The sequence below is a fragment of the Crinia signifera genome, chromosome 5, assembly GCF_055691185.1.
Source record: "Crinia signifera chromosome 5, ASM5569118v1, whole genome shotgun sequence".
Lineage (NCBI taxonomy): Eukaryota > Metazoa > Chordata > Amphibia > Anura > Myobatrachidae > Crinia > Crinia signifera.
This window is the reverse complement of record NC_139221.1, coordinates 139,073,886-139,097,993: the sequence shown is the minus strand read 5'-3', so window position 1 is coordinate 139,097,993 and position 24,108 is coordinate 139,073,886.

Genomic DNA, 24,108 nt, shown 5'->3' with positions numbered 1-24,108 from the left:
TATGCTTCTTATGAGTGTTTTGAATGCTTTAATATAATTTCATCATGGCAGATGACAGGGACCATAGAGTAGCTCACTACCTCAGTGACTTATGTATCACCTGGCCAGAATATTCTCCTAACTTACTCTTTCATCTTTTTATGATTTGCTAATGCTTTTCATTTTTTTAGTTAATGGTCCAACAACATGTTTCTCTACCTGGTCATGGTCACATGAAGTTGTTGTCTTGCAATAGGAAAGGTAGAATGCTTCTATGTGGAGATGATTGGCTCAAGAAATAATGGAAAAACACTGTTGAGTCTGATGAATTTTGCTTGTATGGGGATCCAAATGTGTAGGATTTTAAGCCACAAGTTGGAACATTTTACTGCAGGCCCCCAATGCGCCCATCATTTTATCTGATTAGCCTCCAAAATAAAGTGTGATCTGCTGGATTGGAATCAGTTCTTGGAATGCTTCAATTTCTCTTACCTTCATGTGTCTTCTTAGATGTATAGCATGCAACTACACTTATACACTGGTGCTGTGGTTTTGAGGCAAACTGGAAAGGCATGTTGTGTGGTACTCCTTGGCTTCCTGCTGCTTTTTAGAAACATTCTCTGTCATGGTGGCTCTAAAGCTCTAGTATGATGATCTAGGTTGGTTTAGGTGATTTCAATAGTTTGTCTTTTTTTCTGCCCCAAACTGTATTCCATCTCCAGTAACATAAAGTTTTTGAGATACTAAAATACTGATCATTTAAATTTTATTGTAACCCTTTCTTGTTTTCTCCATGCCAGAAGAAAAAGCCAATGGGACAGGCTTTTCTGTTGGAATTACAGTGGCAGTGGTAGACGTAGAAGACGTGGCAGTGGTAGGCGTAGACATGTTCATGGCAGTGGTAGACGTACTGTAGAACTCAGTTCCCCCTACCATTAGAGGTGGTGGAACTCAGTTCCACCTAGTTCCCCCTCACTGTAACCCCTTAGCACACAGGGGTTATAGTGAAGGGTATGCTTTCATGGTTAGTCTCTACTCTGGAGCATAGAAACACCATCAAATGGAAACACATGGTTATAGATCAAAGATTGTCTTTTAGCTGTGCTCATTGATTACAGTATACTCCTTTTAACATCTCAAATACTCTGTGGCTGCAGAGACTGTAATTGTAATAGATTAACATATTGATCTGCCTTACCACTTTTCCCTTACCACCATTTTTAATTGATTTCTGTAATCAATATAATTGATTACCTATTTAGCACCAATTACAGTTGTATATGTATTAATTTAATGAGTTTAAATGGTTTCACAAGTTATGGTTTTAAAGATCTGTTTCGGAAAGGGGTGCAACCTAGCTACTCAAAAGAGTTTAACACTCAATTGATGCTTAGTATTGATTGAGGTTGTCAAAAAAACGACCCCCATACATTAAAATTACCTCATGAAAACCAAAAATATAGGAATAGGAATGAAACCATTACTTTTTTACAGAATATATCTATTTTCCTACTTTCACAAAAGTGTTAGGAAATAACACATTATTGGATTTGTGAAAGTATCTCTCATTAAAATGTTTCATATGAACCTAGGAAATATTGGCGTGAAAATTTCTAAAGGAGTTAAGAAAGTACTTCATAAATTAGCTACAAAGCTAGTCTACAGGTGGAAAACATGTGGTCCATGCAGTGCAGGTATTGGCAGGGGACTGATCTATCTAGATATAAGGTCTTCATCCTATATTTGTAGGTGACAGTACATGACACCAAGGGGGTTTCTATGCATGGCAGGAGCCAAATATTAGGAGACCAAATATCTGTATACTTCCTGTATAAGTGCATCAGTGCTGGCTACTGATTAGGTACTGACTTACACTATTCAAAGGGGCAGATGTATTAAGCCTGGTGAAGAGATAAAGTGGAGATAAAATGGAAGGTGATAATGCACCAGACAATCCAACTCCTAACAGTCATTTTTCAAACATAGTTATTTGGCTGGTGCATTATCCACTTCCACATGATCTCGACTTTATTTTTTCATACATCTGCCAAAATATGAGAAAACTCCAGATTAGCTAGAGTTCTGTGACTGAGCTTCCAACTTCAGTGCTAAGCCATACCCCCAACAGGTCACAATCAGATTAACCATCATTTCATCTCTAAATTACATCCTTTTTAATTCCATACTAAACATTCTTAACAAAAAAATAATAAATAAAATCTCTATACATATGTGTACCACTGCAGCCTTTCTGGTAAAAGAAGCATACTGCAAGCATATGCATCACAACTGGGTCCTGTTGCAGGAAATGGGAGGTGGGCACATGCACAATCAGCTTGGAGTCAACCATATGGTACAGTGAGGAGTGAATACGCATTTGATCCCCTATACTGCAATGTCCTTGCTGTAATGCAAATGCATCAAAGAGGGTATGTGAAAGCACACACCTGTACATCGACATAATACAGACATGATATAGTGGGGTTTTAAAATATTAATTAATAAGTCAATTTAGGACTGTTGGTTGGAAGACTTTGGACATGTTATGATTTGAGCACAGTAGAGGTAAAGAATTCAGTTTTGATTATCAGTTATCCTCAACAAAGAACATTCTGTACACGCACAGAACAGGCATTGCATTGTTGCCTGTAACTCACCTCTTCTACTGCCTGATTGACAGATAGTGGTGATAAGGGGAGGGTGATATTCTTAAAATAGGAGAGTGTTACCCCCATTTTCTATTAGGGAACAGCTAAGTCTGCATGCAACTACGTAGACTTCCTGGCCTTGTAGTCCTGCTTCCATTTGTCCATCTGCAGAGAACCGATAGTCATGATGTTATATCCAAGCTTGCAATATCAGTCACAGTGCTGGGATTGCAGTTACATATATACATGCAAAAGCCATATCTTCTACTAAGATGTCTCCTGTGTGCCTGTCCTAGAGATCAGACAGAAATTGAAAGCTGCTTGTAGTCATCATTGGGCTTCTGTCTCTATGGCCAGTATTCAATGAGAAAAATTTGCCTTGTTTTATGGCGAGTTTGTGCTATTTTCGCGTTGGAAGGAGCATTTTGCTCTCCAAAAGTGAACCACCCTATTCAATGTGACATTTTCGCCGTCTTTTTAAGTGATTTTCGCCGTGTTTCTCCGTGTAGCAATTCTCCATCTTTTCATGGAGAACTGGAATGTGAACTTTTAAACTAGGTTTTTTTTTTAATTTTGGTGTAAAAAAATCAGGATTTTTTTTCTGTGAAGGGGCATGTTACTTTTATTCATGTGCTTATAGCACATGAATATATATTTAATTAAAAAAAAAAATATTTGTTTAATTTTTTTTTTTTTTTACACAGAGCAGCCAGCAGGGGGCCGGAGCTCTCGAGCCGCTCATTAGATATTCATATATTCACTGCATCCGATCATTACATATGCACGATCGGGTGCAGTGAATACACGGTCCCCCGCTGGCTATAGGGGGGGGCAGCTTGTGCTGCCTGGGTCCCGGGGAGCCCTCCTCCCCTCCACATATGTTCTGGGGCAGCCAGGGAGACTTTAATCTCCCTGGCTGCCACCGTCCCCCGGCTCCCTGCTAGCTCCCTGCCGCGGACGGTCGTCCGCTGCAGGGGTTAAGACTCGCCGCGAGTGGCGGTGAGTCTTAACTACATTGAATAGTGGGAGCAGGAGTGGCAGCGAGCCCTCCGGAACAGGGCGAGTGCATGGCGAGAGAAAAAATCTCTCGCCATGCACAGAGAATTATTCTCATTGAATACTGCCCTAAGCCTTCAATTTTATGCTTATCCACGTCTAGGTATTAGTGCCCTATCACATAATTTAGTGATAATCAATAAAAGGAATGTGTGAGGTAAAGGGCTCAAGAGTCCCTGGCAAGTACCAGAGCCAGATATGCACACAATATATGAGCCATGGGGTACATACCATCATTATACACATGTTCAGCAGTGTGTACTGCTGGAGATTCACTGAGTTTTGATAAGAGATGTGCAGAAAAGGTAGTCAGGTGAGGCACTGCCTCACCTGCCATAGACTTTTTACTCCAGCGTTTTGACTATAAAAATGATTAGAATAATAAAAATAAGAATTTCTTTGTAAATTATTTGTATGTTTGACATACTTTATCAATTAAAAATGACGGCATATGCGCAAGTATGACAGGAAAGGCTGTGCCTCACCTGCCTCACCCCACCGCACGCCAATAGTTGAAGTGTTGCAATGAGCATCATTGAAGAGAAAAGGATCTGCACAATGGGCCTGATTCTGGTTCATGCATAAAGGAAATTCTCTCTCTAATGGACAAAACCATGTGCACTGCAGGTGGAGCAGATGTAACTTTGCAGAGAGAGTAAGATATGGGTGAATTATTTTGTTTCTGTGCAGGGTAAATACTGGCTGCTTTATTTTAACACGGCAATATAGATCTCACTTTGAAGTAAAACCCCACCTAAATCTAATTCTCTCTGCACACGTAACATCTGCCCCACCTGCAGTGCACATGGTTTTGTCCATCTAAGAAGGAATTTGTCAGAAAGAGTGAATCAAAATACCCCCCATAGTTCTATTGACATGGGAGAAGCTTAACAATTATACACTTGTGAGCTTGAGGATGGATCAATATATTAAAGCTTTTCCTAGCATTGTAGGTAAGAAATGATCTTTTGTATTGCTTAATTTACCACATATAAATGCTAAACTTCAGAAAAAGACCTTAATTAGAAATATTCTTCAGTCTATACATCCAAACTGCTCCTCTCCCCCACCATCAATCATCCCATGCGGGCAAATCCCCGTACCCTGCTGGGTCCCTGCAGCAGATGATATTGTAATGATATCATATCAATAAAATTTAAAATTTAACTCTCTCTGCACATGTTACATCTGCCCCACCTGCAGTGCACATGGTTTTGCCCATTTTTCAAACAAATTTGTACTGCAATCAGATCTGAATAAGGGCCAGTGTGTGTACACAGCAATGGAAAAAATCGAATAAACATAGTGAAATGATGCTCAATAGTTATTAATATACTAAAGCATTTAAAACATACAGTAAATTGGTTGCTGTATATCACAAAGCAAAATTATTAAATTGAAGCATACAGTATGTTGGGGTTGCAAGTTTTTGGATTTAATATTCTGTATAAAACCAGAGAGCCGTTTGCTCTGGGCAGGCAATCTCCACAACGATGTTTCACTGAGGCAACCGCATGAGAGGGAATGTGTTTGTGTACACATCCCCTCACATGCTAGCAAGGAGATTTGGCCAGTGGAAGGGGTTTAGCAAGTTGGTTGGTGGCACCTCCTTGTTCGCTAGGCTATGAGTAAACACAGCCTAGTGAACAGGTCTGAATCAGACCCCTAGTGTGAAGGTGTTTTACTACACTGTGAAGGGGTTTGGATGCCCATAGAAGACACCTGTTTCTCTCCAAAAGTGTCCAGAAAAAAAGTGCTAACTGTTCAGCAATAAGGGTACATTGGGCTGGTAAAACCATATGCTGTTATGGTGTCTTAAGGTTTGTGCTCCAGGATGGTCAGTAGGGTCCATGGAAATTGGTGTGATGGGCCTGGAATGATCCAAATATATGGAACATTTTTACAGTCGGGGAGTGGCACAGGTGGCAGCATTGCAGCAGAACAGCCAAGAGGAGAAGGTTGTAGTTTCTAATCCCAGGATTTCGGGATTAGACTTTGCATGTGCAGTCTAAGCACCCGCACAGACATTGCACGGCTGTTCCTGACCCCAGCGTGCGGCCTGCACAGTGTGACTAAGTCATAGGTCATGCTGCACAGGCCGCACAGCCGCCATTGAAACCCCCCACATTGTGACTGCTACTGGTGGGACATAGGATGTCACATGTGCCCAGCGTAGCACCCGCTGACCTTCTCCTCCTGCCTGTTCTGCTGCTATGCTGCCGCCTGTGCCGCTCCCCCACTCCCCCAAGTAAGTTAATGTGGGAGATGGGGGAATTTTTTTATTAGGAAAGCCAATCCAGAAATCTTGGGATTGAGCATTTTTCTATCCCTTTCCCGGGATTGAAAAAAATGCCCCAAGATTGGCATCCCTAATTCAGTGTATTTGACCATTTCAAATAGGACACTGGGTCTGAAGCGCTAAGGATAGTTTACTGTGTGCTGTGTACGTAGGCAGCCCTATGGAAGAGGGATGCTGCACTCAGAATTTAGCAGAAAAAAGAACAAAAACCATCTGGCGCCAATTGTGCACAAATAACAACACTTTAATAAAACAAATAAATTGCATGCATGCAAAAAGCACATAAACAAATTGAATATAGTTAAAAAGGATGTAGATACATCCAAAACTTAGCATAAATAGTAGGGATTACCATATATAAAATCCTGGCTAATGAAGACTGCAGGTCAGGATGGGAGGATGGAAATAAGTCCCAGATAGGTGTATCAGTTGCGATTTTATAAGTCTATGTCCTCCCAACAGATAAATATTAATGAGACAGTCGGTACTCACATATCTGTCTCTAGTGGTACCAGACTGGATATAAAGGGGTGCGAAGTTGAAATTTTGTATCCGTAATCGGTAGTGGACTAAATGTCCATAGCCGTTTGTTTAGGCTACCTGTATTGAACTGTCTGCTGCCAGGAATAGGCTGCTTGTTCTGCGACGAGTGATGCAGGAGGTGGGTGCTGCTGTGTGTGCCTCGCAGCATTTCTCAGGCCCACAGCTGGGAGATAGACAGACCATGTGCAGGTGCCAGGATGATAGACAGACCGGGTGCATTGGCCGCCTGTTCTCGGTAGTGCATATCCGCTTCTGCTGGATAATGAGTACGGACTCCTGCCTGCACATACAGTCCTCTGTGTGAGCCGGGTATCGTTGACTCTGTCAGTCTTGGTTGCGCCGGGACTGTGAGATGTGGGGGTTGAGTCACTTCAACAGTGTGGATAATGCCCTGTATATCACCGGCAATTAGGTCTCCTCAAAAACGTATTTCGACGCGAAAATGCCGCCCTGAGCGCAGTGAAACGCGTTTTTGAGGAGACCTAATTGCCAGTAATTTATGGGGCATTATAAAAAAAATTGCTGAAAATGCAAATACTGTACTAAAAACTAGTGTTCTACCTGGCTTTATACACTCTTTTAGGCAAACATTAATTGGTATTGTTAAGATTGTAATGACTAAAAATTAGATTGAATCTGACAATGTTTTGTTAATAGTCCAAACTTTTTAAGACACTTTCATTTAGCAAACTTAGTAATAGACCATAACTTGTCTTGTCATTTAGAGGTTACATGGCTACGTTTTATAGTACAATTTAAAGTTTGAGCTTTCAGTTCACTGGGAAACAATAAAACATATTAAACATTGTAGCAATTTAAACTTAAACAAGCTGGAAACATATTTGACTAAAGTATAAAAATCTATGTACAGTATCTATTAAGAAATGTTTAACTTGAGACAAGTTAATGAACCAGTTTGGAATAGACTTTTATAGAAATTCAAACATTTTTAATGATGATAAAAATATTAGCACTGTAGCCATATGAATATGTTTTTTTTAATACTGTGAATAATATATGGAGGGTTCTTTCAAAGGTATCTAATATTACAATATTGTATCTTCATTTTTAATGAAATAAATATTGTTAATATTTATTTAGCCGTGGCTTATTGAGTGAAATACAGTTGTTCAGCCTCTCTGTATTTAACTATGTAACAGAATGCAAATATTTTTCAAAGATAATATAGTCAATATGGTGGCCATGCTCTAATGTGAGAAGTCACAGCAGTGTATGGCCAGCCAATGCCCCTTGAGCTGCCAGAGAAGGTTTAAATGCGATACATTGCATGTGGTTCTTCTGCATGTGACATACAGTATTGCATGCAATCCGGTTCCCCAATGCTGGGAAGGGGGCTGAGATGTAGGTCATATGTGCAGCAGGTCTGACCTCTGACTCTGATCGAATGTGTACAGGACTACACACATTTGTAAAAACAGCAGATTTGGCCACTTTTCACCTGATTTCTTGGTTCAATCCATGGGAATTGAGTGAATAGTGGCCATATCGGACCAGTGTACAGGGGCCTTAAGTATGTTGCAACATGTTTTTTTCCTTTCAATAGTTTTTTATTAAGCTTTTTGTTCTGATAACCATGGAAGGGGCTGGGGTACAGAAAACAGAGATAAATGGGGAGGGGTGAGGGAACAAGGGAAGGGGAAAGTCCAGGTACATAGTGTCATAGTAATAATTATACATCAAGATAACATTCTTAAATAACAAGGAAATGAGAGCAATAACTCACAATCGCACAGTATCAATCAGTCTCCAGTAGAAGGTTAGCTCCCTAACTTGAGGTGGAGTAGTCGTGCCAGCTAGACCATTTGGTTAGGGGAGAGTTGGCCCTAAGAGCATATGGTAGTCCTATGGTTTCCATCTGAAAAAGCATGCTGGATCTTCCTAATGATTTTGGTGAGAGATGGGGGGGGGGAGGGATTTTTCCAGTTTTGTGCTATTGCAGCTCTGGTGGCTATTAGAATATGGCCCAGTACATAATGGCAAGTGTTGGGTAAATTATTTGGGTATATATGGAGCAGTGCTAGTTCGGGGGGATTGTGGGATCGAGTGATGTAAAACTTTTGCCGCTAAGGCGAAGACATTTTTCCAAAGCTGAAGGATCTTAGGGCAGGACCAAAACACATGAAAAATATCTCCCAACTGGCCACAGTCCCTCTAACATTGATTGGATATTGTAGGCCAAATCTTGTGCAATTTAACCGGAGTGAAATAAAGACCATGTAACAATTTGAAATGCATTTCCGTGTAATTAGTACATTTGGACATGGTATGTGATGAGGTGAAGATTGATTCCCATTGTTTCTGGGTTAGTGAGCATTTCAGATCAGATTCCCATTTCAATTGTGAGGATGATTTGCTATTCATTGGGTCTGCTTGAACTATAGTGTACCAGAATTTAATAGAGCCCTTGCAATTTCCAGAAGATATTTTGGCAAAAATATTAGGTGGGGGAGCATTATCGACCCAGAGGACCATATGGAGCTATTTATTATTAAGTGTATGAAAAGAGTTCAGAGGAGTGGAGTTTAAATTGAGATTGTAGTGAAGTAAAAGAGGTGATCGATGTACCATCTACCATTTCAGTAATAGAAGCAATGCCTAGGGATTGCCAGGAGGCCAAATTCAAATCTGGGATTATATGTAAGAGCGCCTGTAAGGAGAGTTTACGAGTAGGCAGAGTAAGTAACTTAGATGAGAGTCCCAGCTTGTCCCATGCTTTCAGTGAGTCAGAGATGGCTCGAGGGGTATTGCGTTAGAGGGGTCTCTGTTGAGTTGGGATCCATACTCATATAGTAGTCTCTCTAAGTCCACCCATTGTTTAGTACCCTGAGGCAGGGACCAATCAGTTATTTGGGCAGCTAGGCAAGCAAGTTGGTATTTTTTCAAATCTGGAACACCTAGGCCACCAAGTTTCCGCAGTTTAGCAATCCGTGTATAAGCTATTCTTGGGGGCTTCTTTTTCCATATATATTTTAGTATTATGGAGTGTATCCGGCTGATAACTTTCTGGGCTATCAAATATGGTATTGAGCGAAACAGGTACATTAGTTTTGGGAGAATTGACATTTTAAAGGCTGCTATTCTCCCCAGCCATGATATTTCCAAGTCTACCCATCTCTTTGTCAGCGATTCTATTTGGGCCATAAGTGGTGAGAAGTTAAGCTCTGTAGTCTTGGATAGGGAGCTGGATATTTGAATGCTGAGTCTGATTTCCAGTTGTATTTGTAGGTATGCTTAAGCCGGGATAGTGTGTGTGGCTTCATATTAAAAGGTAAAGCCTCAGTTTTAGATGTATTTAGCTTATAAAATGAAGCCACCGTGTAGTGTGTAATGACTTCGTTGAAATGGGAAGAGAGATTACTGGTTTCGATACAAATAAAAGGACGTCGTCCACAAATAAGCTGAGTTTATGTTGAGACATCCCAATTTGTATACCAGGGAAGGAAGGAGATTGGTGAATGGCTATCGCTAGGGGTTCTATTGCCAATACATACATAAGGGGAGAAAGAGGACATTCTTGTCTCGTACCATTAGAAATTTTAAAAGGAGATGAGGAGAAGCCATTCGTATAAACTAATGCCATTGTGGCGCTATAGAGGGCAAGTATGGAGGACAATATCTCGCCTTTCAAGCCATTTCTCGCTAAAATTTCACGGAGGAAGCCCCAATGCAGCCGAACAAATGCCTTCTCAGCATCAAGTGAAAGAAAAAGGGCCTCTTCATTGCTATTCGCAAGATATTCGACTAGGTTGAAGACTCGTCTAGTATTAACGGTTGATTGTCTGCCCCTGACAAAACCAATCTGGTCGGGGTGAACAATCTGAGGGACAAAGGGGGCAAGTCTGTTCTCTATCAATTTAGAAAAGATTTTTAGATCTGTGTTAAGTAAGGCTATTGGTCTATAATTGGAGCAGAGGGAGGGGTCTTTACCTTGTTTGTGAATAGTAATTGCATTTCTTCGGGCAGTGACCCGTGGTCTGTGGCATGTTAATATAATGGAGTGAGACGTGGGGTGAGTTCTGGAGCAAATTGTTTGTAAAGGGAATTAGTGTAACTGTCAGGGCCAGGTGCCTTCCCTGCAAATGCCTCTGCTATATCAGATGGGTTAAGGAGTTTCCTCCCATCTGGGGTTTGGATAAGTTTGATTCTATTTCGAACTCAATGCGCTCTCAATTTGTGAGCCAAAAAGGCATTAGATCTATTACCCAACGTGTAATATTTCTGCTGGAGTCTAGTATAGGCGTATTTCATGTGATCGAGGAATAAAGTTTGGATTGTTTTTCCAAGTCTTCCTGCTGTCCTAAAGCGCGTTTTTTGAGGCTAGCTCCAATATGTATAAATGTGCCTTGTAGTACAGCTTTTAGTGCACACCAATGGGTGGGTATGAAAGTGTGGAGTGGCAAGTTTGTGGCTAGGTATGAATGTAGAGCCTCTGAAACTGCGGAACGTGCCTCAGGGGATCGTAATAAATACTCTGGGAGTCTCCAGGGGTGAGGTGGTATTTTGGAGTCATGGATGTTCCAAGACCAAGTCACAGCTGCATGATCAGACCAGACTACGGGGACTATGGACAATTTGGTGGTATGTTGGAGTAACCACTTATCTAAGTCTATGTGGGAATAAGAATTATGTATGTGGGAGAAAAATATATTATCTCTGACCGATGGGGATTTTGTTTGCCAGACATCATATAAATTGTACTCTATCAACAAGTGGCTTAGGGGGCTTAGTGTGCAAAGCATTCTGGAAGTGATGGAAGGTTGTAGAGATTTGTCTAGCTTCTCATCTGGGACTATATTGAAGTTTCCCATAAGTATCAGATGGCCTTTCTGGACCTTTTGGATAATGGCAAATAATTTACGTAAGAAGGAAATCTGATTAGTATTCGGGGCATATAGTGATACTAGGGTTATTACCTTATCTTCTAGTTTCCCCGCCAAAATTAAGTAGCGTCCATCTTTATCAGATGTTTGCGAAATCAGGTCAAACTGTACCGAATTGTGGAAAAGAATAGCCACACCTTGCTTTTTGAAGGGGCCATTTGCAAAGTAGCCTACAGGGTAGCAGGAATTATGAAAGGAAGGTGGGGCCAGTGCAGTAAAAGGTGTCTCATGTAAGCCTACTACTGTAGCTTTTTCCTTATGGAAGGTTTCTAGAGCCTGACGCCTCTTATTCAGGGAATTCAAAACGTGCACATTTAATGAAATTTTTTTACCATATGGGAAATTGAAGGGAAGAGATATATTTAGTGAAGGGACACACATACCGGCGGACTCAGAGTAAAGAAGGGAAACAACAGTGGGGAAGCATAAAAAGCAATAAACATCATATGGAAGGGGAAAGGGATGGAGTAGTAGAAAACTGAAATGACCCCAAAACAAGGGTCAGAGTGTTTGTCACCCAAAAAAGTTGGCAACAAGACAAAAAACATTAGAGGAGTGACCTTAATTAGGTCATGCATTCTAAACATAAGTAAGTAAACATAAGTACATAACACGTAACTGATGTAAACATGTATAGCATTCTATATCAACGGCAGTATATAATGCAAACTATTAAATATATAACTTCAGAAATAGGAGAATCACTGGTGTACAGTGGGAGAGGTGTATTCCCGTAACATATTGTAAACAAGTAACCAAATATAAGTCTAAATAATTAGCATAATGAATTACACAGATAGTGGAATACATTAGCAGTCCGAGTGATTCTAGGGGTTGGAGCTCAATATGAAGGAGTTAGAGTTGACCTGTAAGGACTCACATTCCTATCTCAAGGGTACCGGCCCGTACGGCCCCGTTAGTTATAACGGATATCATGGGCTTCTATTTCTTTCAGTCCACAGGCACTTGGGCAGATGAAGCAGGTTTTGGAACGGGGATCGTGATATCCCAGTCTCTCCATAGCAGGCAGCTGGTGCGCAGGGTTCATCGCGCGCAGGCTGCTCTGTGGCATGTGATGTCAGCAGAAGATAGAGGGCTCTCAGGCATATAGAGGTGCCCCCTTCTCTCTGCCACTCCTTTCCCCCACTGGTTATCTGGGGGAAGTGGGCGGTGGGCCTGAGGCTCAATGACTGAGCTCAATGTAGCAGGAGCTGCAAGGAGAAGCTGGATTGTGTTGCACAGCTAATACAAAGGCAAAAGGGTGCTGATTAGTGGCAGACTTGGCCAGTGATCCTTCCCATAAAGTGCTGTCCAGCTCCAAGGAGGAGCAGATCAAAGGCAGCCACCAAGAGGCATAGAATGGAGCTCATCACCCACAGTCATAGGTCGAATCTAGGGGGTGATCCGGGGGTGCACCGGACCATCCATTAGCCCATTTTGTAGCTGAGGGATGTGGCTTTCCAACGAGCCCAGCCCCGTGTCTCTAGCCCCCTGGAGATACTGCCAGGCAAACCTGGAACGTTTTCCCTATAGGATAACATGGGACCCGCTAATTCCGACCCCTACCCAGTTCAACGGCTGCCAGTTCCCACTTCGGCATCACTGAAGCTCGAGGTTGATCTCAGTCGAACCCAAATCACTGGGTCTTCAATCTGATACCAGGCTGGATCCATATGGGTTAATTGGTTCCAGGGATATTGAGGTTAAACCGTTTTTTTTTTTTTTTTCTAAAATGTAATTTTATGACTGTTCATGTTTTTTGAGGGTAGATTTCTCTGGAACCAAACAGCCCAGTTTCACGGGAACAAAATCATTCGAAGCCAACTAAAAAGTTCTTCAATATGATACTGGTCTCATGTTAATGGGTCACTTGGTTCCGAAGATATAGCTGGTTGGTTAAAGGGGGGTAGGGATAGGAGAGTGGTTGTCTCTCCCCCTCACACCAGAAAATGCAGGGACTAGGCTGGTGTATAAGGGGTCAGCCTGGGAATGTCCCTGCATGATCCTGAGACCATATTCACAGGTAAATCCCTGCACTTTCTGTTGTGAAAGGCTACTCCCTTCCCATAACCCAATCTTTACCCTAGTTTCTAAACCTATTCTCCTCCTACAGCAGCCTAGCCCTAACCCTCCAGTTAGTACCTATCACTAATCCCCACCTTAATTCTAGCCCTCCTTTCCCACAGCCTAACACTAACCATTACCTCTCGCAGCCTATTCCGACCCCTACCCAGTTCAACGGCTGCCAGTTCCCACTTCGGCATCACTGAAGCTCACTGGTTGATCTCAGTCGAACCCAAATCACTGGGTCTTCAATCTGATACCAGGCTGGATCCATATGGGTTAATTGGTTCCAGGGATATTGAGGTTAAACCGTTTTTTTTTTTTTTTTCATTTCTAAAATGTAATTTCATGACTGTTCATGTTTTTTGAGGGTAGATTTCTCTGGAACCAAACAGCCCAGTTTCACAGGAACAAAATCATTCGAAGCCAACTAAAAAGTTCTTCAATATGATACTGGTCTCATGTTAATGGGTCAGTTGGTTCCGAAGATATAGCTGGTTGGTTAAAGGGGGGTAGGGATAGGAGAGTGGTTGTCTCTCCCCCTCACACCAGAAAATGCAGGGACTAGGCTGGTGTATAAGGGGTCAGCCTGGGAATGTCCCTGCATGATCCTGAGACCATATTCACGGGTAAATCCCTGCATTTTCTGTTGTGAAAGGGGTATTATTTCAAACAGCCGTGACCTGCAGTGCTCTGAATACAGCCGGGCAGCCCCCTGCTCTCTGCCCAGCTGTCAATGACTGTCACCCCTGCAGCTTCCGCTCCAATTCTTCTCCCTGCTTTCACCTCAGCCCACCCCCCTTTAATCATTTGGTGCTGGCGCCCGGCGTGTTCCCCCGACGTCACGCACAACAACAGCGCGCACAATATTTCAAATGTCCACTCAGCTAGAGGGGACACCAGGAGGGGAGTGGGAGTGTGCTCTGCGCTGCGCTCTGCTCCTCTCCCCATAGAAGCAGCTGCACCGCTCTCCATCTCTCCGTGCAGCAGCAGTGAAGGCTGAAGTGGCTCTTTTGGGGGCATTGCTTAAGGGAAGCTACAAGTGGCGGTATGTGGGGGCATTACACATAATGTGTGGCTTAATGTGTAATGGGCATTACGGTGTGCAGCATCGTGTGTAAGGGGTATTATGTGTGCAGCATCATGTGTAAGATACACACTTATGTGGCAAATATGTAATGGTCATTACGGTTTGTTATATAGTATGTAATGGGCATCATGATGTGTGGCACAATGTGTAATGGGCATTATGGTGTGTGATCTTCTGTGTAATTGGCATTACAGCATGTGGCTTTATGTGTAATGGTTATTACGGAGTTTGCTAAAATGTTTAATGGGCATTACTGTATATGGTCTAAAGTGTAATACCACACCTCTTTTTGTGATGCCATGCCTCCTTCCCATGAGGACACACCCCCTTTTTGCTGCGCGGCTACCCCGTGCAAAGGTCCCCCTGCTATTATGTCTAGATCTGGGACCACCCATTACCATAATTCTAGATTCGCCTATGCCCACAGTGCCTAAAACTGACTGCAAACAGGTTTGCTTAGTTTTGCCACTTCTCAGACATCTCTGAGGAACCATCCCTCTAGTGCTTACCCTCCCACAGCCGAACCCTCCCCTTTGGACTAACCCTCCCACAGCCTTATCCCCCCCCCAGTGCTTAACCCTAACACTTCCCACAGCGTAACATTCACTCTAGTGTCTTTCTCTAACTCTACCACAGCCTAACCATCCTCCTAGGGCCTACTCCCTTCCCATAACCCAATCTTTACCCTAGTTTCTAAACCTATTCTCCTCCTACAGCAGCCTAGCCCTAAACCTCCAGTTAGTACCTATCACTAATCCCCACCTTAATCCTAGCCCTCCTTTCCCACAGCCTAACACTAACCATCACCTCTCGCAGCCTATTCACAGTCCTGACCTCCTCCAGGCCTCGGGGAACGGGGTCGCATGCGATAAATCACATGTGAATGGACCGCATGTGATGTATCATATGTGATTCTGCCACATGGGAAGGTCCCAGGTGGCTCAAGGGAGATCAAATGGGCATACACTGCTGCATTACATCACAGTAGTGTATAGCCAGATTTAATATTACTGCTTAACCCTCTGACCACCAACTATGTATTCCCCTCGTTTATCTCTAGGATATCCCCTGACCCTCATTTGCATTTGCTCCCACATATCCCTGGGATGTCTCTCTGTCACTGTAACTGCCACTTCTTATCCCTCATTGTAGCTCCACTTATGATCCAGTGGTGGTACAGATGTAGCGAGGGTCATCTTTGCAGGGGCTGGCGATTCTATCACCAGCCCCGTCAGCAGCTGGCTACCACCAGGGGCGCTCACGCACGAGCCGCTTGAGCACCCCTTGGCAACAGAGCCTGTCACCAGTCTCCGCCGCCTTCCCCACCATCGCCGCCGGTCCCCCTCACTGCCCCCCACCCAAACTGGGCAGCATCTCCCTGAAGCGGAGAAGGGCAGGAAAATGCTGCCCAGCTGCCATGATACTGGGACGTGCGTGCATGTGAGACACACGCGCGTTTTAGTCCCTATCACTGGCGCTTGCCAGTGAAAGGGATCTGGCGCAGGGATTGAATGAGTGGTGCTACATCTGTAAAATCCTCTTCTCTTACCATCTCTGTCCCCCATCCCCCTTGGAGTGGGGGTTCTGTCTATTTTGTAAGTCCTCGACCCCATAATTTCCGATGGCAGCCCTGTTAATATTTACTACCTTCTAAAAATGTAATTTATTATGCATATACAGTACAATCTTTTTTGGTATCTGATTCACTTTTATAGTATACTGTACCTGTATCATCGTAAGATGTTTGTTTTTTCCCCTCTCTCCCATCTTAATTTTTCACCTTTGATTTCAATATTAAATACCAGCATTCACAATATGCTGTAGTTTTAGAATGAGATGGTAATAATGGGTCAGTACATAATTAGCATATCTAAAGAGATAACTTTAGATTGTTGCACCTACCTACAGCACACACAAGATTTCCAATTTCTAATCAGTATACTGGGTCTTTGGCTGTGTCCATGTGTACTTTTCTGCCCCAAATGGCCTACACTTACACTTACTCTGTCCCATGTTTCCAGTCATAAGAAGACCAAAATCCTTAATGTGTAAAAGTCTACATGTAGTCACTTTCTTACAAACTTTTGTTGTGTATACAGTACAGAAATTTGACCACCTTTTATCTACAATATATTACTATATAGTTAAATTACTTTATTATCTGAAAATGTAAATGAAATGAGCATAAATGCCAATAGTTAATAAAGCTCCCTCTATAAGAAATATGTGCATTACAATAATTTTGCCTTGGGTCATAACCTTAGCTTTTTACCAACTGGAGAAAAAATAGATTAACTTTATCTTACTGTATAGATGGTATAGTGTGTTTCTTTCCTCAATATAATCTGGTTAGTAATACAGTATTAGCTACAGTACGAGGAGTGGATTGGACAAAGAGCTCATAATGAAGATTGCCCATAGGCTCTCAGTCAGTGGTCCAGCCCAGAGTAGGACCATTCCCACGCAAAAACCTTTTGCCTTTTTACAGAGCAGAGTACCCGATGCTGAAAAAAGTAATCTAAGGCAGACATCCATCTACATTTATTGTGATTTATGTTAATGGAACAAGAGTGTGTGCTATATGGGGGGTTACAAACTATGTGGTTTCTGGGCTTCACTGCGGAAGTAGTGTGATATTGTGATATTCAGAGATTATGGTAATGAGTTGTTTTACTGTATGTTGATTGCTTTGGGATCCCTGTTCAGTCTCAGTGGTAGAAAGTATAGTTTTATTTGAAATGTGGAGATATATGGTATGTAAAGCAACAGTTTCCACACAGGTCTGGTGATGTACATATAAGTCCCAGAGGCAGAATTAGATCTCAGGGAGCGCTAAGCAAGTTACCTGTTTTGGGCCCTCCTTGCTCAAACAAACTATAGGACAACATTTTTGCTGCTGATTGCAGGTGGCATAGATAGAGTACCTAGGTGCATGCACAGTCTACGGCACTGTGTACAAATCTGAATCAGGCTCTAGGTCTTTTGAAAGTAAGCTTAATACCTGTGTGATATGTTAAAGTAAACTGATTGCCCACAATTGTTTAGGACAAGTATATGGTAAGTAAAAACAGTTGTATCAGGGGACAGGACTGATGCAAATATCATGAGAGCTTACATCTCTTTCCAGATGCTTTGCTTAAGCTCCAGAGTTGTATGTGTTTCCCAACAAATACCCTACCCTTTAGATTGCCTAACAGAAGTATTCTAGTGGAGTTACAACCAGTGATCTGGATGGCAAAAGGTTATCACCATGGGCCGCATTTATCAAGCAATATTTGCAGTTAAATCCCCGAAAACATCCGTTTTCGGGGGTTAACCGCAAATATTTAGTATCCCCCAAATGTATTAAAGGGGGACCACAGCAGGAATCTCCGAACCCGGCTGTGATCCCCCCCTTCACCGCTGCCGGCCGCATCCCCCATAGGTTTCTATGGGAGATGCGAAGCTGCCCGATGTATCAACATCGGGAAGCCCGGCATCGCACCCCTGGGCTATCGCCATTCTGATATGGCTATAGCCCATTGTAGCCTATGGCTACACATCACACTGCCGAGCGGGGCAGTGCGGTCAGAGGGGTCGGTGTGGGTCAGCGCATAGCCGCGCATGCACTGCCCCCCCCAGCTTCCGGGTCAGGGCTTCGCAGGGACGGGCTCCTTTCGGAGCGCTGTCCCTGCTCCCTCATAATGATACATACCAGCGGTATTTCACAATACCGCAATGCGATGTCCTGCGATGTCATCACGCCGGCATCGCTTTATAATGATAAATGCGCCCCCAAATCTGGAAAGGAGATGCACAGGGAATTGTTAATGAAATGTTGGCTTTGCCACTCCTGCTGTACAACTGGATGCACCACCTTGCTGCATTTATATTTGTAAGACTAAGCCTGTGCAGTTCCGGAATGAATAAATTGTATAGTACTGTATTTGTTTCTGGGCACATTAAGTGGTTCAATCCAAATGGATTAAGCTATTTTGGACTTTGAGAGTGCGGGCAACTCCATGGGTTCTAATGAAATCATGTGGTAGTCACGCAATGCTTCTCTGAGAACATTTTGAATGGCCAGGGTATCTTTTTGTAGCCATTTTAGGACCTGCTGGGTTCTAGGCAGGTGCCTAGGTTGCCTTTTGGAAAATCTGCCTCTTTTTAGTCCCACCTATTGGTGTTGTTTCCGCATACTGTACATTTGATTTGTCAGCTACCCACTTGAAGCTACTTCCATAGTGATTTATATCTCTGTTGTTACAGCATTACAGTTTGTTTAAATGTACTTTTGTGGGTTGCTACCTATTGTGTTATCCATATGAACAGTTGAAATCAGGGACACACACACATTAAAATCTATCTTTTTTTATTATCATTATTATTATTATTATTATTATTATTATTTTATTATTATTATTTTGCTAATGCAATATTTTACTTTAATGGGGACCTGAAATATATATTTAATTTTAATATTAACAAATTTTTAGAAAAATCACAAAGTGTGACTTTTGCAGAGTCCAAGGTGTGCCATATTGTGCCATACATGGGCCCTTATTCTGAATCGTGCGGTACGGCCCGCGTGCGGCCGTACCGCCGATGTTTTCAGTCTGCACATGCGCAGAGGTCAATCTGCGCATGTGCAGCCCAATTCGCCGCAGACGTAGTTCGTCCGCCGCAAAGGGGGCGTATAGGGGCGTGAGGGGCTTCATACCCTCATTTCCCTATGCATACGCCCCGCGTTTCATGGGCGTTCCCATGCAAACGCGGGGCGTATGCATGCTAATGAGGGTATGACGCCAGTGATGGGGGCGGAAAGCTGACGTCGCCGGATGTCAGCTCTCAGCCCCCATACAAGCTATCACACGGACGATTGTCCGTGTGGTCTCAGCTTGCGGGACCTGGTGGGGCGTGCGGCCCTGCCTTCGATGGTCGCCGACCATCAAATGCAGGGGGCAGCTCCCACCATGGTGGAGGCGTACGCCCCACCATTTTCTTGCGGATCGCCAGCCGTCCGTGTACGGACGGCCGTGGCGATCCGTATCGTGGGCGGGGATTGGTTTGTGCGGCCGGAGCACCGTGTGCGGCTCCGGCCGCACAGATCTGAATAAGGGCCATGGTGCAGTAAAACCAAGATGTACGTGGACACATCTGTACAGTACTTTTTAATATATTTAAAATGTGCATATTTTCATAAGAACTGATATTTTTTTTATTTTTTTTATTTGCATGAAATTTAACACCCACCTGTGAAACTCAACATTCATTACAGACAAAACAACTATTTATTTAATTATATAAATATAATTATTTTGTCTACAATAGAGTTACTAGCATTTATATGATTGTTTTATAGAATATTATAATTTTGTATTTTATTATCAAAAGTAATATATAAGACATGGAAAGAGAATAACAAAGAGGTTAAGAAAATCTCATTTTGAGAACTGCTTTTACTATATTCCACAGAACTTGATTATACTATTCACCTTACATTTCCAGAAAAGAAGAGGAAAAAAAAGCTACAAGCAAACAAATATAATTTTTGATAATGTAATATATTTGCATCTCCAGTAATTGCAGCAAATCCAAGTAATAAAATTACAATGTGTCAAGGCTTCATATCCCTTGTTAATAATTAGATTACATATTAATGAAGTCTTACTAGAATTCAGATAATATATTATCGAGTTGGAATAATTACAGAAACTACTTTAACTCACATGATTACAAATAATTAATTTATTATAAGAAATGGGAAATTCATTTTTCATCCGCACCATATTATGAAAAAATCAGATCTTTATTATTATATTTCCCTGTTACATTGCAAATATATATCTATTTGTTTAGCTGAATTTATTACATTTTAAGGTAAAAAAAAATTCTACGCAGTATGGTGTAATATTCGCTGGACAGGCTAAGTTGGCTTTGGACAAAGAACGTGCCCAGCATGATAACATCAATCGCTGCTGACTGAATGTGAGCTCACACTTCTGAACATTGGCATTCACTGATTGTTTATTGATATACAGTATAAGGCAGTGGTTCCAAAACTGTGTGCCTTGGTACCCTGGGGTGCCTCGGGACACTTGCAGTGGTGCCTTGGATTGGTTGTCCAGTCTCTTTTCAAATTATTTATGTTCCATGCAGAAGACAAAACTAGTGACAGCCAATAGTAAAATATGTGGACAAATTTCTCAATAGGAAATTGAAGGCCTAGGGGTGCCATGTAAAAAATTCTGATACTAGATGGTGTCCTGATTTAAAAAAAAAAAAATGGGAATCGCTGGTGTAAGGTGAGATTATTCTATATAGTTGTCATAATAAAAGCGCTGTTATACACTGACTTTGCACTGATACATAGACTTCAAAATGCTGGCTGAGAAGTAATATATGGCAATCTAATTTATGACAAGCATCAGAGCAGTACACAGATTTGTTTGTCAGGGAGCAAGAAGACATGTAGTAGCAGGCATTGTTACACCCCATACTGCCTGTCCCGATGGAGCTATGTCACTTCAGGTGGGAAGGTTGTGACCAGAAGTGGTTGCTGGTGAATGAGTGGTGGGCAGCATAAGGATTGGGGAAGTTCTGCACTGTAAGTATTTTCCCTTGTGTGTTCTGATGAAGGGATATTCCCCCTAAATATTGATTACATATTTCACCGTTATTGAAGTCTTGGTGTGCAACTTGCTGTATAAAATATACAGGTTGTCCTAAAATAATGGTACACATTTTAAATACAAATATCTAGGACTGAAACAAGCACATTTACTATGTGCAGGATATGACCTGGTTAGATAATAGCATTGTTTAAGGATTGAATATCACATCCCTTAGATGGTCACCACCTCAAAGGGAATAATCTTGATCTCTCTCTGTCATCAACAATATAGTGCGAATCAACACAAAAAATGCAATGGCTGCTCTTATAATTGAAATTTTCTTTATGAAGTGTTGAGTATCCCTTATAAACAGCAGCTTGGACTCTTATCAGTTTATACATTTGGTTTTGCTATTATTATTATTATTATTATTAATCATCATTATTTATCTATATGATGCAACAAGGGTTTTGCAGCACCTAAAAATACATAAATGAGCAAAAAACTAATTAAAGTACAAAACAATTTAGTATAATTACATAGTAATTAAAGACAGTTGCATCGGGGGACAGAACACTGATGCAATTATCAGGGTGGCAGATATATATATTCTAAGAAAAGCACACAGTTGAGAGCGCAAGGCTCATGAGAGCTTACATTTCTTTCCAGATGCTTTGCTTGAGTTCCAGAGTTGTATGTGTTTCCTAACATACACCCTACCCTTTAGGTAGCCTGACAGAAGTATTCCAGTGGAGGTACAAACAGTGATCTGGATGGCAAATGAATATTGCCAAATCTGGAAATGAGATGCACAGGGAATTATTGATTAAATGTTTCCTTTGGCAATCCTGTGAATACTGGTATGAACTGGATAACTGAATAACATTCACTTGTCCAGCCAATAGATTGGTAGACTTTGTTTAATGGCATTTGCCAAACAATCAATGTTCTCTGCACTTTGAGATGTTTGTGACCATCTTGGGAATAGTTTCTTCTTAGTGATAAAATCTTACTGTAGCATAAAGAATTACATTCCAGGATGGTGCCATGGGCTTCAAGAAATTTTGTGGGGGTGCAATAATCACAAGAACAAATAAAGGCCATGTAGACATGCTGTATTGAAAAAGCTTGAAAAGACAGCCAACAAGGATTAATAGTAGAGAGAAAGACAGAGAGAGAGAGAGAGAGAGAGAGAGAATGCATATGCATTGTGTGTGTGTGCTATATGACCATGACTAGACTAGTCAGCGAGTGTGCGAGAGCTTCTGTGCTCAGTCAAAGCATAAACATGGGTTTGTGTAAGGGGAATACGGTCACTAGGTCTACAGCATGATGGTCAACAAGCATTAGGTCGACAACATTCTGTCGACATGCATTTAGGTTGACATGCATTTAGGTCGACATGCGTGAAGGTCAACATGACTGTAGGTCGACATGGGTTAGGTCGACAGTGTCATTAGGTTGACACAAGCATTAGATCGACATGGGGAAGGTTGACAGTCAAAAGGTCAGCATGTGGTTTTTCACTTTTTTGTCGACAAGGACATAGGGGGCTGATGGTTTTGCTTGGTAGGTAAACTGTAATATTTGTCTCCAACTGCCCGTCCCACAAGTGCCATTATCGCCTCATGCCACTGTCTCCCACATGACACTGATACTTTACGCTGCTGTCACCCACACGCCACTCTCAATCACACCTCACTGTCACCCTCAAGCTGATTTCACCCTCATGCCACTGTCATTCTCATGCCGCTGTAACCATCATGCCACTGTCACCATCACATCACTGTGATCCACACACCACTTTGACCCACATGCCACTGTGACTCACATGCCACTGTTTCCCACATGCCACTTTCATCACCACACTGCTGTCACCCACTGCCTTTCACCCTCACTTTGCTGTTACCATCATGCTGCTGTCACCCACATGCCACTGCTACCCTCATGCTGCTGTCACCCACTGCCTGTCACCATCATGATACTGTCAACCACTGCTGTCCCCCTCACACTGCAGTCACCATCATGCTGCTGTCAGTGGCGTAACTATAAATTTTGCTCCCCCCAGCCAAAAAAGTTTCTGGCGCCCCCCCCATGCTCCTTAAACATTACGTCACACATCATAATACCCCTTGCACTATATGCCACATGCCGTCATTAACCTTACACTCCACAAACCTAAATGCACCTTACACTATGGCTGGAATTTAATGCCGCCCGAGTTCAGTACAAGCAATGCCTCCTCCCATTTTCATCACTATGGAGGCATGCTAAGCACTCTGTGAGCTTCAGGAGAAGCCCGGAGAGGAGACTTTCAGCAGGAGTTCGGGGGCGGGGCTTAAATGTGACATCATTAAGCCCCGCCCCCATGAAGGAAAGTGATTCCATTTGACTATATCCATGGAGGGGCGGGGCTAAATGACGCAATTATGACACGTTAGCCCCCCCCCCTCCCCGGAGATCTGCAGGTACGGCAATTCAAACGCCGCAGTCGGGGAGGGTGAGCCGCAATCAGGGGGGGGGGGAGCGGGGGTCCCCCAGAATCCGTGAGGGTTGCCCACCTTTCCGGGGAGCCGGGAGGGTGACACGATTTTCTGGACCCTCCCGGCCATTCCGGGAAGGTAGGTAACCCTGGAATAGATGCTCTGTGTAGGTGCAAAATGTCTATTCAACCCCCAAGTGACAGGGCATCTCCCAACTGCCCCTCTCCCCATCGCAGGACATTGCTGCCCTTGGGTGGGAGAGAGGGACAGTCACAACAAAAAAATCCCTGTCCCACGAAAATCTGTACAGATAGAAAGTACTCTATGCTGACAGATGCATGGACACGCAGATGCCGACAAACAGATGATGACAAATGGACAGATCCTAAAACACGGGCGCTGACAAGTTTATACATGGACGCTGACACAGACACATATGTTGACACATGGAC